Genomic DNA, 26,686 nt, shown 5'->3' with positions numbered 1-26,686 from the left:
TGTATTACGCTTTGCATGCTAAGTATTTCACTTCACAAATTGACCCTCCGGTGTACTTACTACATAATGCTTTAAAAACCCAGCTAAAACGCAGGACAATTAGCAATACTTTCACTCCCAGTTAACAATGGGAACACCAATGTAGGTGATTGCATTTACAGTGTAGCTTTTTTCACAAAACATTTTTGACACATTAAGGTGCTTTGGAATTGTGCAGTACCAGTCCTCTCTTGTGAATGGCTTTCCAGCATTTGCAGAGAGAAACAGTTACTGTATGTTAGAGCTTAATTGAAAAGAATTCAGTCACGGCCTATGAAGCACCAATTAGGATGATATTATATCATAAAAAGCTGTAATATCCATTTTCAGACTTGTGCATCAGCCAATACAAAGTAGGACACAATTAAAAAGGTATACAGTTTAAACTCTTGAAACTGTTAAATTTAATTAGGAGTTTAGTATGAGAAAAAAAAAAAAAGTGTTGTTGGGGCGGTGCACGGTGATGGTGGCAGAGAAAAGGAAGTTCTCTGTAGGGCTGGAAGACCAGCAGGCATTAGCAGCCCAGGAGGACTACATAAGTTGGTCCTTCCGTAAACCACCTTTAGTTAATGTGTCGGGTGTTTACTTTGCCCAGCGACTAGTTTCTGAGGTCAGATGAATATTCATGCAAGTTAGAAAGCGCTGCTTTCCAGTAATTCTGATGTCTGCTGACATCTGAGAGGGAGAGGGTGCAGAACCTGCTCTGGACCAGGGAAGAGAGAGCATGATATTGAAGATCTCTTGCCTACACAGTTCAAACACAATTAAAAGGGAGTTAAGTGCATTGCTTTTCATGAAGAAAGACAGAGATAATTGTGAAATAAAATGGACATGGCCAGATTGGTGTAAGTGTCTTTGCAAGCTTGGCTGTGAATGTAATATTTAAATACTGGAACCTGCATGAAATCCCACTTTGAGGTGACAGCCGGCAGGTAATTATCAGTAAAACAACATTGTCAAAGTTCTCGTGCATAGCATGTTTGACTGACTGGAGTGCTTCTCCTTACAAATCCTGCTAATATCCATTTCAATCTGCTTTAATATGTTCACAAGTTGAGGCTTATTTTGAATTCCACTGGGTAAATGAGGACAGCACACTTTGAATTTACATACTATACACATTCCTTACATTTATAAAGGGTTTCCAGAGTATTTTTAAAGGAAACTGCTAACCCAGAATAAAAAAAAAATGCCTCCACTATAACTAGAATGAAAATAAAATGTTCACTTATCTATTCTATTTATTCCATTTGAAGTTATATGACAGATCTATAAAACAATCTGTATTTTGTTTGAAAAAGAAAAAGTTATTTTAATAATTTACCAGTAATAATGCAATTTTCTAAGGGGATTTTTTAAAAAACGTCTGTGTTTGAAAAATGTCATTGGAAAAGTTCTCATTTCTGATCTGAGGTCTCTTTTCAGTCTATAAGTTTACTCCAGGCCTTTTTAAATGTCTGCCTCTTTCCAGTCCAACAAAGAAACAGAGCTGAAGTGATGTTTTATTGATGAGATAAATCTGAGTTTTGGGTGCTTTAAAACCAGATACTTCATGTCCCTTTCTTTCTCAGCCAACTCCTCATGACCTTTAAAATATGAAACAGAAAGACGTATCTCATTGAAGATCCTAGGATGCCCCACTCTCAAACCCACTGTCAGTGCCAGATAATTAAGAAGACACAATCATTACCTTGGCACACTATCTGACACTCACCTTCGGTTTCCAATGCGTTACATTAATTTAGGATATTAATAAAATTGTGATAGGTACCATGGAAATCTGCAGGAAGATTACATCAAACTGTAAAGGCTGTTTTTGTTTCATTGGTTGAACATAAAACAAGAGGCATATTTGTACTGGGAAACTCTGCCTTTGAAAACTGGGTCAGTTAGCAGACCCTAAGGTGGGAGTGGCATGAAGATGTTTTTTCTTTTAATGAAAATGGAGCCAGATGATGAATGTGATTAACATAAGCGGGATTTCAAGGGATATGAATGTGAAAGGTTTTAGATAATGCTCAAGCAATTGCATAAGAAATTATACATTGAACAATCTAGATTCTAGACCTTTCGGTCCAATCCCTTTTTTGTTATCCTTCTTCCTAAATGAACAAAATGAGGGAGGGTCAGTTTGCAACTTTAAAAAGCAATTCAGTAGCTTGTTGTATTAAGATTCTTCCTAGGCAACAAGATATTTTGCAACTGTTTTCCTAAGTTCATTTCTGACTAATGGTATTTCTGGGATTCTCACCCTATGAGGGGGCCAAGAGAATTAATTAGCCTGTGTGGTCTGTAATTGATTTGATGATGAAAATTGCTGCTGAGGTATCAAAGACCTATTTTTATTCTTTTCTGCAGGAAGAGAAATGTCTCTTCCTCCACTGACTGGTTCTATCAAAACAATACCAAATGGCTTAGTTATCAGTACCCTACTTTTCCCTCCATTGTAGCATTTTGTCTTCTTTATACCTAGAGCTCACTATACCCAACTGCTGAAGAAACGCAATAGTCCTCCCTTATTCTGGGCTTAGCTTTTTGCAGTTTCAGTTACCCATAATCAACCATGGTCCAAAAATATTAAATGGAAAATTCCAGAAATAAATAATTTATAAGTTTTAAGTTGTGAGCCATTCTGGGTGATATGATGAAATCTTGTATTTTCCTGCTTGGGACATGAATCATCCCTTTTACACGCTATCCACATTGTATAAGCTACCTGCCTGTTAGTCACTTAGTCAACTGGGTTATCAGACAGAAAAAGCATAGTATATGTAGGGCTTAGTGCTATCTGTGGTTTCAAGCATCCGCTGGAGGTTTTAGAACCTATTCCCCATAGATAAGGGGGGAGCACTGTAATCAAATTTTTTTTTTCCTTGGTAATTAGGGGTGTTTATTATCCTTGTCAGGCTTTTTTTTTTTTTTAATTTATTTATTATTATTATACTTTAAGTTGTAGGGTACATGTGCATAACGTGCAGGTTTGTTACATATGTATACTTGTGCCATGTTGCTGTGCTGCACCCATCAACTCGTCATTTACATCAGGTATAACTCCCAATGCAATCCCTCCCCCCTCCCCCCTCCCCATGATAGGCCCCGGTGTGTGATGTTCCCCTTCCTGAGTCCGAGTGATCTCATTGTTCAGTTCCCACCTATGAGTGAGAACATGCGGTGTTTGATTTTCTGTTCTTGTGATAGTTTGCTAAGAATGATGGATTCCAGCTGCATCCAAGTCCCTACAAAGGACTCAAACTCATCCCCAGGGGTCACCTATTCCTATGCAACTCTGAGCCAATAGGAAATGCAAACGGGTGAGGTGAACTACGTGGGTGTAAGACAGTAAAGGGTAGGGCCGGGTGTGGTGGCTCACACCTATAATCCCAACACTTTGGGAGGCCAAGGCGGGTGGATCACGAGGTCGAGAGATCGAGACCATACTGGCCAACATGGTGAAACCCCATCTATACTAAAAATGCAAAAAATTAGCCAGGCGTGGTGACTCATGCCTGTAGTCCCAGCTACTCAGAAGGCTGAAGCAGGAGGATCGCTTGAACCTGGGGGGGTGGAGGTTGCAGTGACCTGAGATCATGCCACTGCACTCTAGCCTGGTGGAAGAGCAAGATTCCATCTCAAAAAAAAAAAAAAAAAAAAAAAAAAAGCAAGGGGTACAGGGTGCGGGGTAGGGAAACTCTGGTGAACTAGACAATGCAGTTACTTGGCTCCAGAGATTTTGGTCATGCAGAAATGTGATTTTAGGGTTGTAAGATCTTAGAGTTTTTTCAAGAGAAGCCAGAAGTAAGTGTGTGTGTGAGAGAGTGTGTGTGTGAGTGTGAATGTGTGTGTGTGTGTGTGCGCTTCTCCGATTTTTAAAATACTGCCGTCAAAATAAAACATGTATGGTCCAGATTTGGCCCACAGGCTACTAGTTTGCAATTCCTAATATAAATCATTATCTTCAAATGTGTTTTAAATTTCCTTCCTTATATTCATGGACTTTCATTTTAGCAAGGTGAAGTGGCTCGCATTTAGCAGGAATTAAACTCTTAGCTACAGTATAGAGCAATGTTGAGCAGGCAGGGCAGATACTTCTTTTGGTACATGTATCTTCTTAACCACCTGAAATTAAACCACACGGCAGGAAAGTCCTGTCCTGTCTCCAGACACAAGGGTAGCTTTATTATTGTTGTTATTTGCTCATAATTTTAATTATATTGGCCGGTATTTATTGATATGTAAGTTGATTTGTGACTTTGGATATGTTTTTATGTATGTCATCTTACATAAGTCTCACAGCATTCTCATCTCAGAATGAGCTAGGTGATACTGCAGTAACAAATCACTCAGAATCTCTGTGACTTAACACAACTAAAGTTTATTTCTTGTTCGTTCTGTGTGTCCAACATAGGTAATCAGGGTGGCTCTGCTCATCTTTGTCACTCAAAAACCCAAGCTGAAAGTTTTATCCCAACAAGTACTTCTGTCATCACTAAGATAAGAAAAGAGAGGGAAGCAAATCACATACTGCTGCTAAAGCTTCTGACCAGGAGAAACACACATAACTTCTGCTCACATTCATTGACCCTAACGTTTACTTAAATGAACAAATGCCTGAAAATATCATTTTAAATAAAAGAAAAAGAAGAATAATTAGGAAGGACATGCTTTACCAAATATCAGAAGATATTATAAAGGCTCTAAAAACAAATCAGGTACTTGCAGAGGAATAAACAAATCAGTGGAACAGGACATAGAACCCAGAAATAGATCCTAATATATATGAAGATTTAATACATGATGAAAATGATAGTTAAATTCAGTAGGAAAGGTGATTGTTTTAAAATAGTATAGAAAACTAAAGTTGAACTCATATACAAAAATAATTTCAGATGGATTAAAAACTTAGACCTAAAAATAAGAGAAGTTTTTCGAGAATGTACATATATGGGCAAGTCTCCATAAGTAAAACAGTAAACCTAGAAGTTGTTAAAAAAAAAAAAAAAAAAAAAAAAAAGTAAAAGAAGCAGGCTTGTCCCACCTGCACCCTGTGGGCCACATGCAGCTCAGGACAGCTTTGAATTTGGCACAACACAAATTCATAAACTTTCCTACAACATTATGAGATTGTGTGTGTGTGTGTGTGTGTGTGTGTGTGTGTTTTAAGCTCATCAGCTATCATTAGCATTAGTGTATTTTCTGTGTGGCCCATGACAATTCTTCTTCCAATGTGGCCCAGGGAAGTCAAAAGATTGGACACCCCTCACAGATTTAGATATGTTAAAATATGTCTATTTCACATAGTAATAAAAATCAGACAAGTGATAAATTAAAAATATATTTTAACACAGATGGAAAATACAATATTAATATATGAGCTCTTCCAACATACAACCCAAAATAAAAAGAAAACAACTCACAATAGAGCAAAGCCAGGTGGCCTACAAACTTGGGAAAAGGTGTCTAAACTTGCTAGTAATTAGGAAGATGGAAAATAAAGTAACAATGAGGTTTAAACTCATCAGTCTGGTAAAAATATAAGTTTGATAATATCCATTTTGGTATGGCTGCTGGAGGAAAATGGTGTTCTCATTGCTGTTGGAAATAAGAATTGTTACAATCCTTTTTGGAAAACAATTGGGCAACATTTATTTTGTTATTATTGTTAATTTGTTTAGACATTAGGGTCTCACTCTATTGCCTGGGCTGGAGTACAGTGGTACAATCATTGCTTACTACAGCCTTGACCTCCTGGGCTCAAGTGATCCTCCCTCCTCAGCCTCTGGAGTAGCTGGGATTACAGGCATGTGCCACTATCCCTCGCTATGGGCAATGTTTATTAAAATTAAATATCCACATCTCTTTGACTCAGAATTTACACTTAAGAAAATCTATCTTATAAAAATGAAAGTTCCAGTACACAGGGACACATGTGCAAGAGAGTTAATCTGAGCATTATTCAATGTAGTAGAAAACTAGAAACAAAGTAAATCATAATACATCCATACAATAAATGAAGTAGAACTATATTTCATTGTGAAAATGAAAAATCTGGGAAAAGAGTATATGATATATCCCTGCTTTCCAAAAAAATGGCCCCAAAATTCTATGTGTGGGAATGTATATAGATTTTTTTGTACATATATATGCTTAGATGGGATTATGTGAGCATAGATTTTTAAAATACTTGAAGATACATGCTAGTTTTGTAGCATGGATTGTGGCAGGGGTGGGGCAGCAGGAAAGGAGACGGGGAGGGAGGAGGTTTGCCAAAAGGAAAAAGAAAAAAGATAGTTTGCACAAAAAAGGCCCCAGCATGTGTGCTATAATCCCATCTATTCATTAATGCAGTGCTCACTTGACTATGATTTAGGCTTTAGACTGACGAAGGTCAATCGCTTATCCCAGCAAACACTAGGAAGGACTTAAATTGTTCTTAACTATCTGATGGCAGGTGCCTCCCAGAGGTAGATGGCATCCATGTAGGCAGGCAAAGCTTCTCAATGCTCATGAAAGGATACCAGTTTGGCTGTGTATTTTTTGGATCTCCAAAGTTTATGGCTCTGCAATCAACCAGACTCACTCTGTCTCTACTCTTCAGATTCTTGTCAGAGAAAATAACCTCACACTCCTCATTAGCCACATGGGCTGAAAGCTATGCCAGTTGGCTGTCTTCAAATAGGAGAATGGCTTCATCATAGTGGTTCTTAGCTAATAATTTTAATAATGATGGTTTAACTTAGGTTTTCTTCCAATTGATAGGTCTGGCAGACTTATCTGGGCAAAAGTTTGTAAAAGGAACAAGCCACTTGTTTCACAGCAACATGGATTTGAGAAAGCTGTTGAACCTGGTTGCAGCCTGAAAGTTTTAAATAAATAATAGTCTTGCTGTAGCTACTAAGGAATTGCTCTTCTTTAATCATGGACATTGCTATCCCTGCAGGCAATTTTCAGCCTCTAGTCAACCACATCGTAAGCACGGGGACCTTAACCAATGAAGAAAACCATTTTCAAAAGTTCGAAGTTTCCATTCTTAGTGCAGATCATTGGGCATCTTCCAAGGTGTCTCACAGGCTTCCCAAGGTTCCAAAGTAGTGCACAAGCCAGAGGGGAGTTCATGGCTTTCTGATTTCTATCTAACCCTTACTATGGACCTAAACTTCACAGCTAAGCTAATGAGACAGAGAGAACATGTGACCAAGTCTAGTGCCAGCCCTACAGCACACACTCAGTGACTTGAGGCAAGTCACTTTTGCTCTCTACAGCCCAGCGTTCTCATGTATACTCCAACACAGGAACTCAGGGAACCCTTTTCTTTTGTTTAATAGAACTTATACAAATTTGTAATTATATGCTTGTGTGTATGATTGTTTAATTGCCTATCTCCTCCACTAAAGCGTAATCTCTATACAGATAGGGACAATATACTGTATCCCTAACACCTAACATGATGGCTGGCACATATTCAAACTCAATAAAAATTTATCAATTTAATGAATAAATAAATACATAAAATGAGAAAAATGATTTCAAATATCCTACCAGCTCTAACAGCATATGATTCTCTAAATGCAAAAGGCTTTTATTTTTAAAATTAGGTCATAGTCTTCCTTTGCCCAAACATCACTGAGTAGATTAAGTGCCTAAGTGAACATGGCCCTGCTCTACATAATTACTCAAAAAAAAAAAAAAACCCCACAAAACTTAACCTATTAATCATAGTTTCTATTAAGATTTGTTTAGTCCCACCAAATCTCATTTTGAAAGTTGATTTCCAGTGTTGGAGGTGGGGCCTGGTGTGAGGTGTTTGGATCATGGAATTGAATCCCTCATGAATGGCTTGGTACCATCCTCACAGTGAACAGCGAGTTCCCACTCTTAGATCCCATGGGAGTTGCCCTGAGAGCTAGTTGTTAAAAAGAGCCTGGCACCTTCCCGTCTCTCTTGTTTCTTCTCTCTTGACATGTGGTCTGTATGTGCTGGCTCCTTTTCTTCTTCTGCCATGCTCACCAGATACAGATGCTGGTGTCATGCATCTTGTACAGCCTGCAGAACCATGAATCAAATAAACCTCTTTTCTTCATACATTACCCAGCCTTAGTTATCCTTTAAAGCAACACAAATGGACTAAGACAGTCCCGTATATCTGAAAGCATTGTAAGATGCCATTTCACCCATAGCTTTGCCTCTTAGCTGAACTACCATTTATGCAAGATAGGTGTTTGTTGTGTGTCCTAAAAGATTTTCAATCTCCCTTGCTATGTTGTTCCTGGATCTTGAAATCCTAACAGTAATTGAAACATAGAAGGAAAAAAAACTTAGAATTGTCTAGTCCAGTGATTTTTCAAACTGTATTTTAGCAGAGAAACCCTATTTTGCAAAAAGAAATTTTATATAGAAGCCCAATATTTCCATTCAAAAATGTATGTCTATGTAAATAGATACAGTTTGGAGGGAGGGAAGGAAGGAAGGGGGAAAAAGGCAGGCAGGCAGAAAGAAAAGATATGCCCTGGTTGACATGAGAAAGGGAACTGCAGAGCCCTCACCTGCAGGCTTTGCCTCGACCTCCCTATTGGGCCATACCTCCCCTCACTGCCCTCTGCACCTGCCCTGCCTGCCCCATACTGCCCTGTAAGGCACCACTGAGACTAGTAGCCTATAAACAGGTTGAAAGCCACCAGTTTGAATGACTATCTCCTTTTAACAAAAGAAAACTAAGACTTAATGACTGAATCATATTCTTCTTTAGTGTTCCAAATCCTTCCTGCAAAAAGTAAACTGTCTTCTTTTTGTTTCTTATTAGATTACACAGCCTTCCCCGAAGTAATTTCATACAAATCAGATTATCAGTGTTCAGTATACTCTTCTTATAGTTAAACCACCATCATTTAACTTTACTCATAACATTTTATTTCAACAAAACAATTTTTGAAAATATAAAAATTTCATAAGCACCGTTTTCCTGTTAGATACAAAATTTATTTTAAAAACAAATAATTATATTGACCTTTACCATCACATGTCTAAATTTTTCACATGTTTATTACAAACACACAGAGGTGAATTAAAAGAGTATATCATTATACATTGTCAAATAAAGGAAAGGTTTCCTTATCCAAATAGAGAGAATATATAAGTGATTACTTAATATAAAGCAAAAGCTATGTCTACCAAAGAACAGACATGCAGTTATTGATCTGGAATTGGCATGATTACAAACTACTCTGCAATTCTTCCTCTTCCCAATTAAGGTTTCTCTCTTGAACTGATTGAAAGCTGTTTGATAAGTATACTTTTTTCAAGATGGTATGCTCAGTTGGGGGTCTTTTTATTAAACTGAAATTCTATCATTAGCTCTGACTAGCACCAGCTGCTGTATAAATTCTGTGTTGATGTAGACCTCCACTGGTGTTCCAAATATTGCAGATGAATCTCTCTCTGCCTCCAAAATCCTCAGTCATGCAGTATGAATAATTAACATCTGATAAATGCAGAGCAAAAATGTCTTTTATTAGAAGACATGGTACCGGGATCACAATTCCACCTTAACTCCTCAGAACAATGAACCAAATAGGACTTTAGCAGTTAAAAAAAAAAAAGTGTTTCTAAATCTCTCTATATTGTTTTTCCCTATACCTGATCAGAAATGTTAACAGTAAGACACAGATTAAATGTTTTAGTCTTACAGCAAAGTTAAAGACAGAATCCAAGCGGCAGCACATTTTAACTAATGTTTTTCTGAACGTTCTAATTCCAGATAAATTCAAAGCATTTAGGACTCATGTCTGTCATGATTATTCTTTCTTCTAAATAGTTCATAATCCGTCGCTTTTTTTTTTTTTTTTTTTTTTTTTTTGAAATGGAGCCTGTCTCTGTCATCCAGGCTGGAGTGTAGCAGTGGCAACATCTCAGCTCACTGCAACCTCTGTCTCCCAGGTTTGAGCAATTCTCCCGCCTCAGCCTCCTGAGTAGCTGGGATTACAGGTCTGCACCACCACATCCAGCTAATCTTTTGTATTTTTAGTAGAGACAGGGTTTCACTATGTTGGTCAGGCTGGTCTCGAACTCCTGACTTCGTGATCCGCCCTCCTCAGCCTCCCATAGTGCTGGGATTGCAGGCGTGAGCCACCACTCCCAGCCAGCCCATCACTTTTAATAAAAATATTTCCTATTCATGAATCTAATATTATTTCTACAAGATGTATGGTATAAGTACAGCACAAAACAGTTACATGAAATGTCTTTATAGAGTTGAACCTATAAAAACATCTACCTTGTTTGGGAGATGTGCCAAGTGGGATTTTTCCTTAATGCATTTGATAGGCTTTAGCAGACAGATTTTTATTTTTATTTTTTTATTATTATTATACTTTAAGTTCTAGGGTACATGTGCATAACGTGCAGGTTTGTTACATATGTATACTCGTGCCATGTTGGTGTGCTGCACCCATCAACTCGTCAGCACCCATCAACTCGTCAGCACCCATCAACTTGTCCTTTACATCAGGTATAACTGCCAATGCAATCCCTCCTCCCTCCCCCCTCCCCATAATAGGCCCCGGTGTGTGATGTTCCCCTTCCCGAGTCCAAGTGATCTCATTGTTCCATTCCCACCTATGAGTGAGAACATGCGGTGTTTGGTTTTCTGTTCTTGTGATAGTTTGCTGAGAATGATGGTTTCCAGCTGCATCCATGTCTACAAAGGACACAAACTCATCCTTTTTTTATGGCTGCATAGTATTCCATGGTGTATATGTGCCACATTTTCTTAATCCAGTCTGTCACTGATGGACATTTGGGTTGATTCCAAGTCTTTGCTATTGTGAATAGTGCCGCAATGAACATACGTGTGCATGTGAGCAGACAGATTTTTAAACTTGTCAAAGGACATTGATAAACTTGAATCCATGAAATAACGCAATACATAAAGATAAAATATGCCATAATAGTATAGTGGCTAAGAGCAAAGCATTCTGGAGATCAATTTCTGGGCCTCAGTTTCTCCATCTGTAAATGAAGATAATATTAGTATCAGGCTTAAGACTGTTACTTGAAGCACTAAGAGATCATGCGTATGATCATTAGCACAGCACTGTGTATTTGTTTTCTATTTCTGCATAACAAATTACTGCATACTTTGTGGCTCAAAACAACAACTGCTTATTATCTTACAGTTTCTAGGTAAGGGCATGGCTTAGATGGGCCATCTGCTTAGAGTCTCACAAGACAGTAATCAAGGTGACACCTGGACAGTGTTCTCATCTGGAGACTTGACTGAGGAAGAAACCCCTTTTTAAGCTCACTCAGGTTATTGGCAGAATTCATTTCCATGCTGCTCTAAGACCAAGGATCCAGACTTCTTTCTGACTGCTGGCTGGAGTTTGCCCAAGGTTCCTCACCATTAGAGCTTCCTTAACATGACTGCTTACTTCATCAAGCCAAAAAGGAGAGCATCTAGAGTGAGTCTACTAGCAAGACAGCATCTTATATTATGTAACATGATCACAGGAAGAACATCCCACCACTTTTGCCATATTCTGTTGGTTAGAAGCAAGTCCCAGGTCCTGCCTGCACACAAGAGTGAACACACCAGGAAGCAAGGATCCCTGGTGGTCATCCTAGAGTTTGTGTGCCAAATACAGTAAATGAATGAATAAATGAAAGTGTGAGTGAGTGAATAAGTAAATGAGTAGGTGAATGATTGAAGTTGGGTGTGAATGTTGTAAGCCCCTTGGACAACAGAAGACATGACAAATAGTTGTAAAGACAGGATAAATGGGTAGGTGGTAGACTCTAAGGTGACTGCTCAGTTGAAGTCATAACACAAGCATCTAACCTTTGTGAAAATAATGTGTTGAATAATTATGGGGCCTGGGCTGTAAGGCCTAGAGAATGTCAGAGTAAAATATCAGGGATGGTGGGAAATAGAGACCTAAAAGAATATATAGGGCTTTTAGTCTCAATTTAAAGTGATAATTTTCTTACAGTTGGAGCAAATGGAGAAATTAGAAATGAAATAAAATGGTCAAATATAATTACATAAGTTTTTAACTTCTAAGTAATAGAAATAACTAACAACAAAAACCAAAAAAAATCAACATACATGAAAAATAGAATTATCAGCACCAAGTATATGAAAAGTTATTCAAACATACATGTGAACACTAATAATATTCCCAACGGATAAATGGGCAAAGGACATGATTATATGATTCATGCACAGGAAATATGAATAGCAAAATAAATTTGAAAAACAGTTTAAATTTAATATGAATAGGGGAAAAGCCTCACAAACAAAAAAAATTCAAGTACCTATGCAATCCATCTTATTTTACCAGCTGATTACTTTAAGATGAGAGAGTAAACAGTAAAGTTCATTGCATTAGTATTGTTAAGCAAAACACCTGGTATAACTTATAACTCACCCTGGGTGGGTGGGTATTCGATAATAATTAGCTGTCAGTAGTCAGTGATAGGAGAGCTAGTATGGATAACTGCAGTCGCCAAATCATCAAAACACTTATTTGCAGACCATAAGACCACATTAACGTGAGGCAGCTAACATGGGGGAAAAAGCTGTTTAGAATTCTTTCAATTTTACTTATACCACTTTGGTAGCTGCAATACAGTAAAACAGATAGAGATCAGACCCCGGAAGAACAAGGAAACTAGGCAAACAGGCTGGATACTCCACAGGAAGAGTATCTGCCCAAGAACAAGGTCAGCGTTCCTACTTTAACGAACATTCTGATGACAACACCTCAGCCTCGGGTGAACTTCTTTGTGACAGCGTCGTGGGATGCCGCAGGGCTGCATGGACTGTTCCTGGACTTGGCACACAAATGGCGACACAGGTGGGTATCCACTTTTCCCTCTCCCTTGGGCCTGTTCTGGGTAGACAGGGAAAATCAGTTTTGATGCCAGTGATGATATACCCAATATGTTTGTGCACGTGTGTCCTCAGGTCTCTTTAGGAGTAAGTTATGGCACATCTCTCATCATGGCCAGGGATGGAAGGGCCAACAATTAAATGAATAATAGTAAGCACTCACTATTTGTTGTGGTTATTAATGTTGCTTTTACCTTCAGTGGGAAGGAGGCAAATAAAGATGGCTTTGTTCCTGGAATCTAGATGGCTTCTCGTGTGGTGTCAGAGAGGGCGGGCACCCATGGGACCGCTGCAGCAGAGGCGGGAGGAGGAGGCCCACAGGGGAGCCCAGCACCTGAAGATGATGACGGGCAGCAGCAGGTGGTGTCTGGGAGGTCTGACAGCCACAGTCAGGGCCTGTGGTTTTCAAACACAACTCCAGGCTGACTCACTGAGGGAGATCCAGTAAGCTCTTCAAACCAGTGCCACCTACCACCCCCACAGATTAAGGGCAGGATTCTTCAGGGACCTGAGGCAAGGCTAGGGGACAGAAGGTGATATGGCAAAGAGGAATCAAGAGGGAAATGGGGGAGGAGGTTGGAGAGCCAAGCAAGTGGTGGTCACAGTACCTTTCTGAGAGCAGTCATTGGTTATTATGCTCTGGAAGAGAGGAGGAAATATGTAACAACAGAGACCTTCGGAGAGAATGAGCAGATCACACATTTGTTCTTTCCACATGTCCAGGTGAAGACTGGATGTCTCAGCTGGTCCCCACTCATCTCCTTCCCTCCTCCATCTATAAAATAAATGTACTTTGGTCCTAATATTTTAAGTGCAATTACCCTAAACTCATTTGGAGGTCCATCCATGGGATACTTTTAATAGTTCTTGTCTGCATTTGGTGAATCTTCACATCGGTGTATCTTCCTTGGAATGTACATTTTTGGAATGAAGGAATCAGAGCTATGTAGTTCTCTGAACAGTGTATAACACTGTAAACAATTAGATGACTTATATTTTTAAAATGAAGATGATGCTACTTATAAAATGAATGAGATTCGTAAAGCCATTCTTTTTTGCTGTAATATCAATGGGACTTGAAAAGTTAGTAGTCTGCTGGTGAGAAAACAGCAGTATCACTTCTTAATGTGATATCAGTTCTTAATATGAAACTAGCTTTTGTATTTCTCTTAAAATGCTTACCATTGTAATCCCACTTCTAGAAGCCTCAGGTAGGGAAATAATAAACAATGTGAACAAAAATATATGTGTAAACAAATGAGCACCTAAATGTTTGATTATAGGAAAATGGCCAGATGAAGCTTGGTATAGCTGGTATATCTAGCAGTTATCAAAATTATAGTTAATAATTTTAACAGGAAAATAGTTATGTTAAAATAGCAAGTGAAAAAAGAACATGCAGTAATTTTTCAATTATATTTTCCAAAGCATAGAAATAATTGGAAAGAAACATATCGAAATGCTAAAAAAAAAAAAAAAAAAAAAAGAGGGCATGAGGAGGAGGGCCTGTATGGCAGAAAAATGGCTAAGAGGTGAACAATGAGGAAATGAAATGTGTCAAACAGAACTAAGGAAAGGAAAATTCAGTTTTTTGAATACTGTGTGCAAGCAATGAACTAAGCATTTAATAATTCTTGTTAATAATTAAAGATAAACATTGGAATACATCTATGAGGAGAAAAGAGCCTCTTTCCACAATGAAGCGAAACCTCCCATCTTAGCTTAGTTGAAAAAATGGAAAGCTAAGATACTTTGAAGTCTGAAAGAGTACATGAGATGACTCAGGTGTGGTTAGTAGCCCATCACCTCTGCTGAGCAGCTAAACATGCAGTGAAAATGAGAGTACATATTTGAGAAATGGGATTTGCTGAGGCCATATATGGGAAGAGGGGACAGGCAAGTCATTAGACCAGTCTCTACTAGTTTCTAAACCTAGATGTCCATCCAGAATTGCATGGGTAACTATCCAAAACCACAGGTATGCAGCCAAAAAGGCACAGGCCAAAGTAACTATATCAGGGCACAGATGAAACAAAATGGGGGATGGGCAGTGCATAGAGAATGAAAGGAACGAACAATGGCACAGTCAGCACTCACTGCAGCCTCAACCTCCTGGGCTCAAGGGATTCCCATGCCTCAGCCTCCCAAGTAGCTGTGACTACAGGCGTGAACCACCATGCCCAGCTAATTTTAGTGTTTTTTGCAGAGACAGGGTTTTGTCATGTTGCCCAGGCTGGTCTTGAACTCCTGAGCGCAAGCTATCTGCCTGCCTCAGCCTCCCAAAGTGTTGGGATTACAGACATGGGCCACTGTGCCCGGCAGAGCATAATGCTTTACATGGGCTTACTCACTTATCCCCTCACAACAGCGTTCTATACTAAGTGTCGGTTTCTGTGTTTAACCCCCTCATTATTTCCTCCCTTACGTTTGCAGCCTTTACCTTTCTACTGACTCATCTTACTAATGCTTAAATATGTTCTTCATCCCCTACTCTTCTTTCAGCTATTCTGGAAATTTCCCTACTCCGTCCTCCCCTTCAAATCCCAAATTCTCTAAATGATTAAGTACCCATGGTCATTTCCTCATGCCCACATGCTCCCCAACCCATTACCATTGGGCTAATGTGCCTACCTGCTTTCTAAAGCTGCTTTCACCAATGTTACCAGGGACCTCGTCATTGATAAAACTCATTGCATCCTTTCCATTCCTTACCTTATATGACTTTTTGGCCCCTTTAACCGCTGAGATCCAGTTTTAGAGTTACATGTCTAGCTACTTAATGGACATCCCACAGCTTCATTAGACCTCAAATTCAATATATTCTAAGTTTACCTCATCTTCTTTCCAAAGCTACTCTTGTTCCATGTTCTCTATTTCAGCAAATGACACCATCACCAAAGCTGGTCTTCCTTCTTTCCTTCACCCCCAAATACACTTGGTCACTAAACCCCCGTACAGTCTACCCCCTACCTGCCTCTCAGAGCTGATGTGTACTCTTCTCTATCCCTATAGTACTAGGCTCATTTCACCACTCCCTTGGTAGCCCCGTCACTGGACTTCCCTACCCTTCACCCCTCCACTGCCCTACCACCATCTCTATTCTGGTCCCTGGAATGCAGTCCAGGGGATCTTTCTAAAACACAAGTCTGATTTTGTCAGTCCTCTACTTAAAAATTTTCCATGGCTTTCCACTGTCCCTAAAATGAAGTCTAAACTTCTTAACATGGTTAACATGATCCTCTCCAAGTTTCATCTTCAACACATCCCCTTCTGCACGCCACACTCCAGCAATACTTCTTGCTGTTCCTCCAATGCTCCTCTCTTCTCTCTCTGGTTGTTTCCAGTGCTTGAAACAGTTCTTCTGACTTTTCTTCTGGGTAAGTCCTTCCACGCCTTTAGATCTCAACTTATGTCACTTCCCTTGGAAAGACGTTTCTCAACCCCCAGTCCAGGTTAAGCATCCTTCTTCTGGACATCCACTGTATTACAAATGCTCTTAGTGGCCTCTATTTAACCAGCTTACTTGATACATGTAATTTCGTTTGTAAAGCACACTGACTACAGCCCTGCCCTCCCCAACGCTCAAAGCTGATAAGCTGCTGTCTATACACTCATCTTACTACTGCTCTCACCAGTTGAATTGCATTGTATGCCTACCAAGAGTCAGATGTGTTTGGTCTAAATTATTTTATAATAGTTTTACTATGGTTATAGCTATGTTATTTGAGGAAATCTTATGTAAATTGATAAAATATAAGTACAGAAAGTTGTTTCTATAATGTACAAAGACATAAATGTAAGCTTCTAAAAGTTACTCTCATGGATATAAAATTGGAAATGGAAAGAAATCATTAAACATCTAAACAGATTCTACTCTGACATAGATTTGTCAGTATCTAAGTTCTTGCTCCAATTTAAAGAAATTAAAATAGAAATAAAACGTGTATATATTATGGATGTGGTTTATATCAGAAAGATGACTGGGACTTCAATTACTGGACATATATTTAAGGAAAAGTCCTTAGCCTTGCATCAAAAATTTGGCAAAATAATATACGTTTATATTTTATTGAAGTGAAATTTATATAATGTACAATTAACCATTTGAAAATATACAAGTCAATGGCATTTAGTGCAGTCATGATGCTGTGTCACTACCAACTCTGTCTAGTTTCAAAACTTGTTCATCTCCCCAGAAAAACGCCCTGTACTCTTGAGTAACCACTCCACATTCCCCTGCTCCCATCTCCTAACAACCTCTACTCTCTTTAAATTGAAATAGAACATTTAAGGCATGTAGGTAACATTTTTAATGACTCTCCACTTTACTGACTTTTTGGATGAGTCTATTAACTATTGGTCCAACACAAGTTGGATGAGTGGGCATATGCACATCTGATTTCCTTGCAGCTCTGTATTAAAATTGCTCATTTCGCTGCCTCCCCTGCCTCCTAGACATTGCACGCTTTGTAGGCAGGGGCATGTTCGAGCTGTTTATACATGGGTCTGCAGTACTTGGCACAATGCTTGGCACACAGTGGGCTCCATATTTGTAGGGTTAATTCAGATTACCCAGAAATTAAGTAATATGTCCAAGGACATTAATGATGAGTCACAATTTAAGCTTAGCACACTAAGCAGAAAATGAGACCTGTCTGGGAGGTGAACTGAGGCAGCAGTCATATTAGAGTTAATACTGAAAAGTGCTTACTATGTGCCTAGCACTGTGCTGAGCTCTCAACAAGTATTACACTGTTTAATCCTCTTAACAACCCTACAAGGTCAATATTATTATTAACCCAGAAATTCTAGGGAGAGAGTCAGAGATTCCTTAATCCAATTCAAGTATTATAGGACACCAGAGGAAGGCTGTGAGTTCAAAAATAGTTTAGTCAAATGACTGGAAAGGACAATCATTTTGTTACTTTAGTAACACCTTTTAGGACTGGTTTTAGGAAAGAGGAAGTCAGGTCAGATGTCTGCAATGGAGCCCTCTCTAGAGTTTTTGCCCTTCTTCGCACACACACAGACACACACATGCAACACACATGTCTTGGGTTGTATCTTGCAAGTACTTGGTTATAATTCTTGGGAAAGATGCCACTCTTATGATTTTGTTTTGCTCTGTTGATTACCACTGTGTCCTACAGGTACAACCACAACTACTGTAAACTGGAATACTTCTAGATCCCACTGCACTTCAGGGCTCTACCATGTCTGTGCCTCTCTGGAAACCACTGCCTCCTGTATAGCAACAGGCCACTTGCCCCTCTGCTGGCCACCACCACTGCATGTTCTACTGGCGCTGCCACCAATACCCCAGAGCACAGATGGGCCAATGCTGCTCAGCAATTTATGGTGCAGTGGAGAAGAATGCCTCTTTCTATTTATTCTCTCCATCGAGTTATTTCCAAAGCAATATTGCCTGCCTCACCAAAGCCTCAGAGGCTTGGGTGAAGATGTGTCTTCTGATTTTTATGTACCATCCCCTCTTTGTTCCAGGATCCAGAACTGAGTCCATGGAAATCTGCACCTGGGGCAAAGGCAAACAACCTGAGGTACTTAGGGTAACTGCTCCACTCCAACAAGTAAAGTTTGATGACTGCGCCAGGCTTATCCCACTTGATCCCTCTCCACTCAGTCCCTCAGATGATCCTGAGTTCTAAAGGTAGACACTTTTAATGTAGCGCTGGAACCCCAACTCCCTTACTTTTATGACCAAGTGTGGGAAGTGGAATTGAAAGGGAAGCAATTCGAGACCCTGTAAAGGATGGAGCTCAGGATTTGGTGACAAAGACTTTTAGCGCCAACCTAGATGCCTTGGTTAAAATGCGTGTGTTGAGTAACACCTCCATGCAGACCACCATAATAGGCCTCTTTGGGGATTCTGACAGAGCAGGATGAACTCTGTTCCCTCACAGAGCTCACAACTCACGTGGGGATACAGTGCAACACAAACTAGCATTTCACGAGCATTCCAAACCTCTGGACGGGGAAGAGTTAGGGGTGACTGTTAAGTTCTCTTTGTTTGCTTATCTATATTCACTAGTTTTCTGTAACATGTATGTGTTGTTTATATCATAAAGCCTGAAGTAAAATTCAACAAGGATAAATACTCTCCAATCAGAGTTGGCACCCAGTGCTCAGACAGCTCAGCACCCCCGCAGTCTTCACCAGAGCTGGCCTGGGAGCTCCCTCCACCCTTCTCCTTGAGCATAGGACACAAGTGCCAAAAAGGAACCCTAGGGCATACAGCCCACCTCTTCTCTTGCTCCATCCTCTCTATTATCACTGAACAAATAGATACACTCAACATCTCCTCAAAGCCTTCACTATGCACTGAAAACTCCAAGCTGATTATGGCAATAATAATAATAAATGAGTCTGAAAAGACCTTGCTAATGCTTTTTATAAAATAAATAGGCTATCGAATGAGTATTGACCCAAAAATAAAAGTAAATGGCTTTAAACAAAATGTTTCTCAGTGTTCTTCTCTGTTATCCATGATTTCAATGTGATCCTAAATATTTTACTCTAAACATCCCATTTTTAGACACATAACATTTTAGTTAGCTGTTTTCTAAAAGTATATGAAATTGGGTTAGTTGTTGGTGTCTTTTTTCTTTTCTCAACCCATATAAGAACAATACTCTTATATATATAGTTCTTGTGAACCAAGTAGGTAGTAAAAAAATTGAGAGTCAAAATTTAAATATCTTTAATAATTGACTTGTATAATGTTTATGTCTTGACCATCACCTTCATCATCACCACTGCAAGCATCTGGATTGGACTTGAAGGTTACAAATCATTTCTACAAATAGCATGTCTCTTTTGGGTGGCCCTACTATCCCTGTTGTATTGAGGAGGAAACTGGCAAGTCACAGAGGCTAAATGACTTGCCTAGGATCTCACAGCTACTTCTGGTACAGAGCTAGGACTTGATCTCAAATCTGCTAACTCTACAGTTTTTATTCTTTATCCTACCAAATTGCTGTTCCTTTTCTTTAGTTCCTGTATTTTAGTAGTAGTGGCATTTGGTTTGACTTAGAAAATCTTAAATTAAACCTTTGAGTAGCTACCTTTACCACAGTTCCAAGAGACCAATCTAGAGGTACAAACTTAGTCTGAAAAGCACTCTCCTATCTCGTTTCATATCTCTCTACTCTTTAAAATGTAAGCACCAAACCATAAGAACATGTTTTTGAAAAATCAAAATTGGGCCAGGCGCAGTGGCTCATATCTGTAATTCCAGCACTTTGAGAGGCCAAAGTAGGTGGATCACTTGAGGTCAGGGGTTCAAGACTGGCCTGGCCAACATGGCAAAACCCCATCTCTACTAAAAATACAAAAACTAGCCAGGTGTGGCTGCATGCACCTGTGATCCCAGCTACCCAGGAGGCTGAGGCATAAGAATCACTTGAACCTGGAAGGCAGAGGTTGCAGTGAGCCAAGATAGCACCACTGCACTCCAGCCTGGGTGACAGAGTGAGACTCCGTCTGAAACAAAAAGAAAGAAAAATCAAAATTGCATTTAAGTTCAGGAAGAGAGAGAGAGAAGAACTTAGATGTTCAAATGTTCTCTGTATTGCATTTAGCGGCAAGGCAATTGATGTTCTCTTCAAAAACAAATGTTTAAAAATGTCTTTGAAAATATATGGTATAAACAAAATGTTATATGGGGAGGGAACAAGCTTAGGTAGTAGGCAATATCCAATAAGAGATCCAGACCATGGAGCTAGATTGAAATTCTGGATTTGGTCTGGGCGCAATGGCTCACGCCTATAATGCCAGCACTTTGGGAGGCCAAAGTAGGCGGATCACGAGGTCAGGAGATCGAGACCATCCTGGCTAACACGGTGAAACCACGTCTCTGCTAAAAATACAAAAACAATTAGCCGGACATGGTAGGGGGCGCCTGTAGTCCCAGCTACTCGGGAGGCTGAGGCAGGAGAATGGCGTGAACCCGGGAGGCAGAGCTTGCAGTGAGCCAAGATCGCGTCACTGCACTCTAGCCTGGGTGACAGAGTGAGACTCCATCTCCAAAAAAAAAACAAAAAAAAAAGAAATTCTGTATTTGAGGATTTCACATCTGTAAGGCATTTTATCTCAGAGAGTGAGTACGTAAGAGTTTAAGCATGTGTCCGTATGATTGAAAGATCCAAGTTCAGTCATGGTGGGCAGGGAAAGGAGGTATTTGAGTATTCTTCAGCACCCGTGGGATGCCAGATTTAGAAAAAATGAAAATAAAAAATGTCCAATTACATTTGAATTTCCAATAAACAACTAACTTTTAAATGTAGTATGTTACATTCAATATTTGAGACATGTTTATACTTAAAATTTTTCACTCTTTATCTGGAATTAAATTTAACTGAACATCCTGTACTTTTTCTGGTCAACCTACCCTAGGGGCTAATCCATAGGGCGTCCTTGAGCCAGGCTCAGAGAATACTTCTTTGGGGCCATCCTTGATAAGCCAAGAACTAGAACTGAGCTAAAATGAGAAAGTCTGAATTAAGTCCTTGGTTGTATACATACATCTTTTTTAAGTGTTTCATCATCTGCTTGGGCCTTTTGTCTTTGATTGAAAGTCGCTATAAACTGTGCCTGAATACCACAGCGTTAATCACAAGCCTCCTGAAGTATTTTCATATTGTGTGTAATAAATGCCCATATACTTAGGATGTAAAGTAAGAACTACTCACCACAATATTTAGTTAAAATTACAAAGGGAGTACAAATTAAGCCATCATTTTGTTAAGGTGTATATTATAAGTCTTATTTAATTTCCTCATGTTCTTATGTGTATGTTTGTGTAACTGTTGTGTCAAGACTTTCACTGATAAAGTATTTCAATTAGCTGCTAAAAGAATACATTGAAGGAGTTACAACTGATGTACATTTGGGCTAAATACCTATAATCAGAGTTGTTTCTCACCTGAGTCCCTCTTACTGATGTTATGTAACAAGCGGTCCTGATTGCTAGCAATAACTTGCTTAACATGTTCACATTTGTGTGATAATCACATAAAAAATAAAATGACTCACTAGTACTTCAAAAAAGAAACTGATACTAGGTGTAGGCTAGATATGTTATATGGTCACTTTATCATATCTGAAAGCCTCATTCCTAAATCACTAGGATTTTTCAGACTCTTGTCACAGGACTGATTTGAGACCAGCTGAGAGATGAAATTTGTGGGGGATGAGGGAAGCAATGAGAGAAACTGGTGAATGGAAGGCAGGGAATCACCCCTTCATGCTCACCTACCCCCATGCTTCCTGGGTAACCAGAGCTTATCACCTAGGTATAGTCTTATGGCCAAAAAGGACTAAAATGAACTGGAAAGTCAGGGAAGTCATAGTAGTAATGAGCTTTGGTGCAGAGATGTATGGGGAAGTAAAGTCCTCCTCATCTACCAAGGGCCTTTTATGTCCTTGTGTGGCTCCTGTGATGATTATATCACTCTTTAACAGTCTTCTAACATTATAGTCATGAAATCATCATAAACATTTTTCCTCACAAATTATTTATTATCTACCACCTTCTTTCAAAACTTCCTGATTTCACTTTATGGAAGAGACCAGAGAATTCTCAAGATCTAATTCTATCCCACAACCTTTCTATAAATCACTTTAATGTGATGTTCTAGAAAATTTATGGGACACATCTTTGTTAAATAAAAGAGGCATTTACTTCGTAAGGCAGCCAATTTCTCTTATTCATTGATCAGCATGAGACCTTTATTTAAAGCTTTTTGTGTGTGTATGACAGGGTCTTGCTCTATTACCCAGGCTGGAGTGCAGTGGCCCGGTCATGGCTCACTGCAGACTCCACCTCCTGGGCTCAAACAATCCTCCTGCCTCCACCTCCCGTATAACTAGAACTACAGACGCATGCCCCCACGCCCCACTAATGTTTTGATTTCTTGTAGAAACAGGGTCTTACTTTGTTGCCCAGGCTGGTCTCTAATTCCTGGGCTCAAGTGATTCTCCCACCTTGGCTTCCCAAAGTGCTGGAATTACAGGTGCGAGCCACCATGCCCAGCCTATTTAAAGCTTTAGGAAGAAAAGTTTCACATTGCTCAACCTCATGACTTAAGCAGGTCAACTCAAGGTATGGGTAAATCATGCCTTTCCTACCACATCATCATAGGAAACCTGAAGTGGCCACTCTCACAGCCTTGCCTATAGGATGCTAAAAAAATGAAACATCCGAAATTATTCCCATATCTTACATGTGTCCTGTTTATAAGAAATTTCAGGCTGGGTGCCATGGCTCACGCCTGTAATCCCAACACTTTGGGAGGCCGAGGTAGGCAGATCATCTGAAGTCAGGAGTTCAAGACCAGTCTGGCCAGCATGGCAATACCCCATCTCTACTAAAAATACCAAAAAACAAAACAAAAAATTACCCAGGTGAGGTGGCACATGCCTGTAGTCCCAGCTACTTGGGAGGCTGAGGCAGGAGAATCACGTGAATCCAGCAGGCAGAGGTTGCAGTGAACTGAGATCGCACTCTGCACTCCAGCCCAGGTGACAAGAGGGAGACTCTGTCTCAAACAAAACAAAACAAAAACCCAGAAATTCCATCTCTCAGAATTTTGTGAAGAATATCTATTCTTTCTCCTAGCTCTGCTCAAAATCATCTCCATGAGATAGTGGATTTATGAATGTGGTAAGAAAAATTCAGTGGACTCTAAGAAAATTTCTTTATCCTGTTCGGAGCCTCCCTTGTCCAGTCCCATGTAATGTTCTTTATCCCAGATAAATGTAGCCAAGCACTTCCAAACACCTCGGGAAATGCAGAGGTTGAAGAGGGGGAAATCTTATTTTACTGTGTAAGTTTCGAATATGCTATTTTTGACTAGATAACACAATCACATAGCCCAAGAATTAAAATGACATTAAAACATATACATTGAAAAGCTGTATTATGTTCCCTTTTCCTATCCACCCCACTAATCCCTGATGCCCCCTATAGGTTAACACTTGCCCTGTGTTCCTCCGGGCTCTTCCAATGTTTTTATGTATATACAAGTATTAATGCATATTTTTATTTCCTAGATTTCTTACACAAAAAGCAACATATACCATACATCTTCTGCAGCTTGATTGCTCATATAAAATATATCCCAAAGATCACTCCATGTCAGTATATAGGACTCATAAAATGTCCTTGTTGACAGGGTGTTTCTTAACTCTTCACATAACATGCAATGCTGCAGTGAACAACTTGTCTATAAGTCCTTTTGTATGTCTGTAGGATAAATTTCCAGAATTGAGACTTCATAGAATTTTTTAATTAAATACCTCTGTTCTAACGCTTCTCAGAGTGGCTTGCGTTTGTTAGTGCTTCCTCCTCACTATGGTATACACTTCTGAAGGCATGAACTGTGTTTTATGCATTTTTGCACCCACAGGGGCTACCATAGTGCCTAGCATGTTAATGCTAAATACAAACCAAACTTCTAGTGTAACTGCAACCCTGAGAACATTCAAGTAACCCCTCAACGTAAAGGCTGCGATCTAGGTGTAGATTAAGAGGCACTTCCCAGTTTCTATTTCAAGATGAAAACAGGACTTATAAAGATAAAAGTATTGAATAAGGAGTCAAAGTTTCAAGGATGAGGCTGTCTCTTCAAATCAGGGAACTGGGTCAATGTCGGGCAAATTTTCTGGGTTAATCACGCAGAGACAAACTAAGTGGTAAAATAGAGAGGAAGCCTAGAGAACTCCTGCCTGCTGATGAGCAGCCACAGGTGACTGAGAATAGCACTTCCCTAAAAGCCAGGATGAGCTATGGAGAAAAGGTAAATGCATACGTGGATTAGAATCTGAGCAGAGATGGAGAGTGTGCGCAGAAAGCGAGGCTGCAGATGGTGCTAATGTAGCTGCTTCTCCACTCTCATGACAGCCTGTGGGAATGGCTCCTGGTTTTGCTCTTCAGCCCCCACCCGTGTCAGGAAGGCTTCTAGGAAGTGGCCTTGGTGAAAACTCAAGCCCAGTCCTAAACTGATGGCAGCCATACTTCCCTAGCTATTTCTCTCCCCATCCCAGTGCTGCTCCTCCCAGCCACAGCTGCTATTCCGAGCACATAGGCCATAGGAGGATTCTTTCTTTCCACGAGATAATCACTAAGCCTCCCAGCTGCCACTGAACTCTGTTTAGCCAAGTTTGAAGACATGGACTAGAAGGCAGATGTGTCACACACAGAACTCGTTTCAGTGCTTGTCAAAATCCTCACCTCTCAAAAATTGTCAGTGAAAAATGAATGGTTACAACTTCTTATGTCAATAATGTGGCAATATAATTCAAAAATTGTAAATGTGTTTTTATCTAGCAATTCTACTTCAAGGAATTGATTCTGCAAGTACACTTATAGAAGAACAAAAAAAAACTATACATACATTTGCTGAAGTATTATTTGTAAAAGCAAAGAAATTAAATAGAAATTACCTATATATCTATCAACATGGTAGTGGTTATATATCTAATACTATATTATGTAATATCTTTTGCAGCTCTAGAAGAATGAGATAAACCCATGTGTAGGGCATGGAGCAACAGTCACATACACTGAGGTGAATAAAAACAAGCTTAAAATAGTAAATATATTGTATGATTTTATTTGTGATTTAAAAGATGATGTGCTTGCATATGAATTTTTAAAAATTGGTAAAAATATATGAGAGACTATTAAGGCCACCACTGGGGAATGGGATTGAGGAGACTAGGGGAAAAGAAAGGAACAACTTTTTATTTTTTTAACTTCATATCCTTTTTGTATTGCCTTTGAGAATTAAAAAGTTCACTTGCAGCCCACATATTATTTCTAAGATTCCTGTGGTATGTAGATTATGTAGGATTTGGTGATTTTCTTTTTTTTTTTTTTTGAGACAGGGTCTCATTCTGTCACCAAGGCTGCAGTGCAGTGGCATGATCACAGCCTGCTGCAACCTAGACGTCTGAGGCTCAGGAGATCCTCCCACTTCAGACTCCCAGGTGGCTGGACTACAGGTGTGCGCCACCATGCCTGGCTAAGGGTCATACTATGTTGCCCAAGCTGGTCTTGAACTCCTGGGCTCAAGCGACTTGCCCGCCTCGGCCTCTTAAAGTTTTGAGATTACAGTTATGCGTCATTATGCCCAGCTCTAGTGATTGTTTTTGGTCTTTTTTTCCCCCCGAGACAGAGTTTCGCTCTTGTTGCCCAGGCTGGAGTGCAATGGTGCGATCTCCGCTCACTGCAACCTCCGCCTCCCGGGTTCAAGCAATTCTCCTATCTCAGCCTCCTGAGTAGCTGGGATTACAAGCACCTGCCACCATGCCCAGCTAATTTTTGTATTTTTAATAGAGATGGGGCTTTACTTCGCTGGCCAGGCTGGTCTTGAACTCCTGACCTCAGGTGATCTGCCCACCTTGGCCTACCAAAGTGCTAGGATTACAGGCGTGAGTCACTGTACCTGGCCCCTGGTGATGATTTTTTAATCAGAATAGCTATCACTTTAAAAAAAAAAAAAAAAGAAAAAAAAAACTTTTAAAAGGTTCTTCTTGGCTGCGTAAAACATCTGTGGTTGACCTTAATTGAGGTTCACAGAACCAACTTCAGCTTTGTGGGCATATACTCAAAACCCGACTCACACAGAAAGCCTAGTATAATTTTCTATGATTAAAAAATCAATGTGTTGAGTCTTCAGACTATTGATTAGGTTGTCAACAATTTTAGTAACACCCTTGACCACCCATAAACTTCCATTTGTC

The 26,686-nt window shown here is 39.6% G+C and overlaps 1 protein-coding gene and 1 long non-coding RNA gene across 10 annotated transcripts in view; one reads left to right on the top strand and one right to left on the bottom strand.

The window, feature by feature from the left end:
• The window catches only part of LOC126960092 (uncharacterized), a 145,309-nt gene extending 133,965 nt beyond the window's left edge, over window positions 1-11,344 (top strand). For all 3 annotated transcript variants that reach the window (XR_007727715.1, XR_007727714.1, XR_007727717.1), the window contains one exon: window positions 11,208-11,344. This is a non-coding gene — a long non-coding RNA (uncharacterized LOC126960092). The remainder of the gene's footprint in view (window positions 1-11,207) is intronic.
• Window positions 8,921-26,686, bottom strand: part of NKX2-1 (NK2 homeobox 1) — a 48,570-nt gene continuing 30,804 nt past the window's right edge. For 4 of the 7 annotated variants that reach the window (XR_007727705.1, XR_007727707.1, XR_007727706.1 and 1 more), the window contains 4 exons: window positions 13,117-13,561; window positions 12,768-12,923; window positions 11,337-11,461; window positions 8,921-11,040 (listed from right to left, as the gene is read on the bottom strand). The gene's annotated coding sequence lies outside the window, so the exon portion shown is untranslated. Of the gene's footprint in view, window positions 11,041-11,336; window positions 11,462-12,767; window positions 12,924-13,116 lie in introns of all 7 variants that reach the window. The other 3 variants (XR_007727711.1, XR_007727709.1, XR_007727710.1) reach the window with 3 other exon arrangements.

This window comes from Macaca thibetana, chromosome 7, assembly GCF_024542745.1.
Source record: "Macaca thibetana thibetana isolate TM-01 chromosome 7, ASM2454274v1, whole genome shotgun sequence".
NCBI lineage: Eukaryota > Metazoa > Chordata > Mammalia > Primates > Cercopithecidae > Macaca > Macaca thibetana.
Note: the sequence above shows the minus strand (reverse complement) of the source record. Positions and strands in the feature narration are given on the sequence as shown.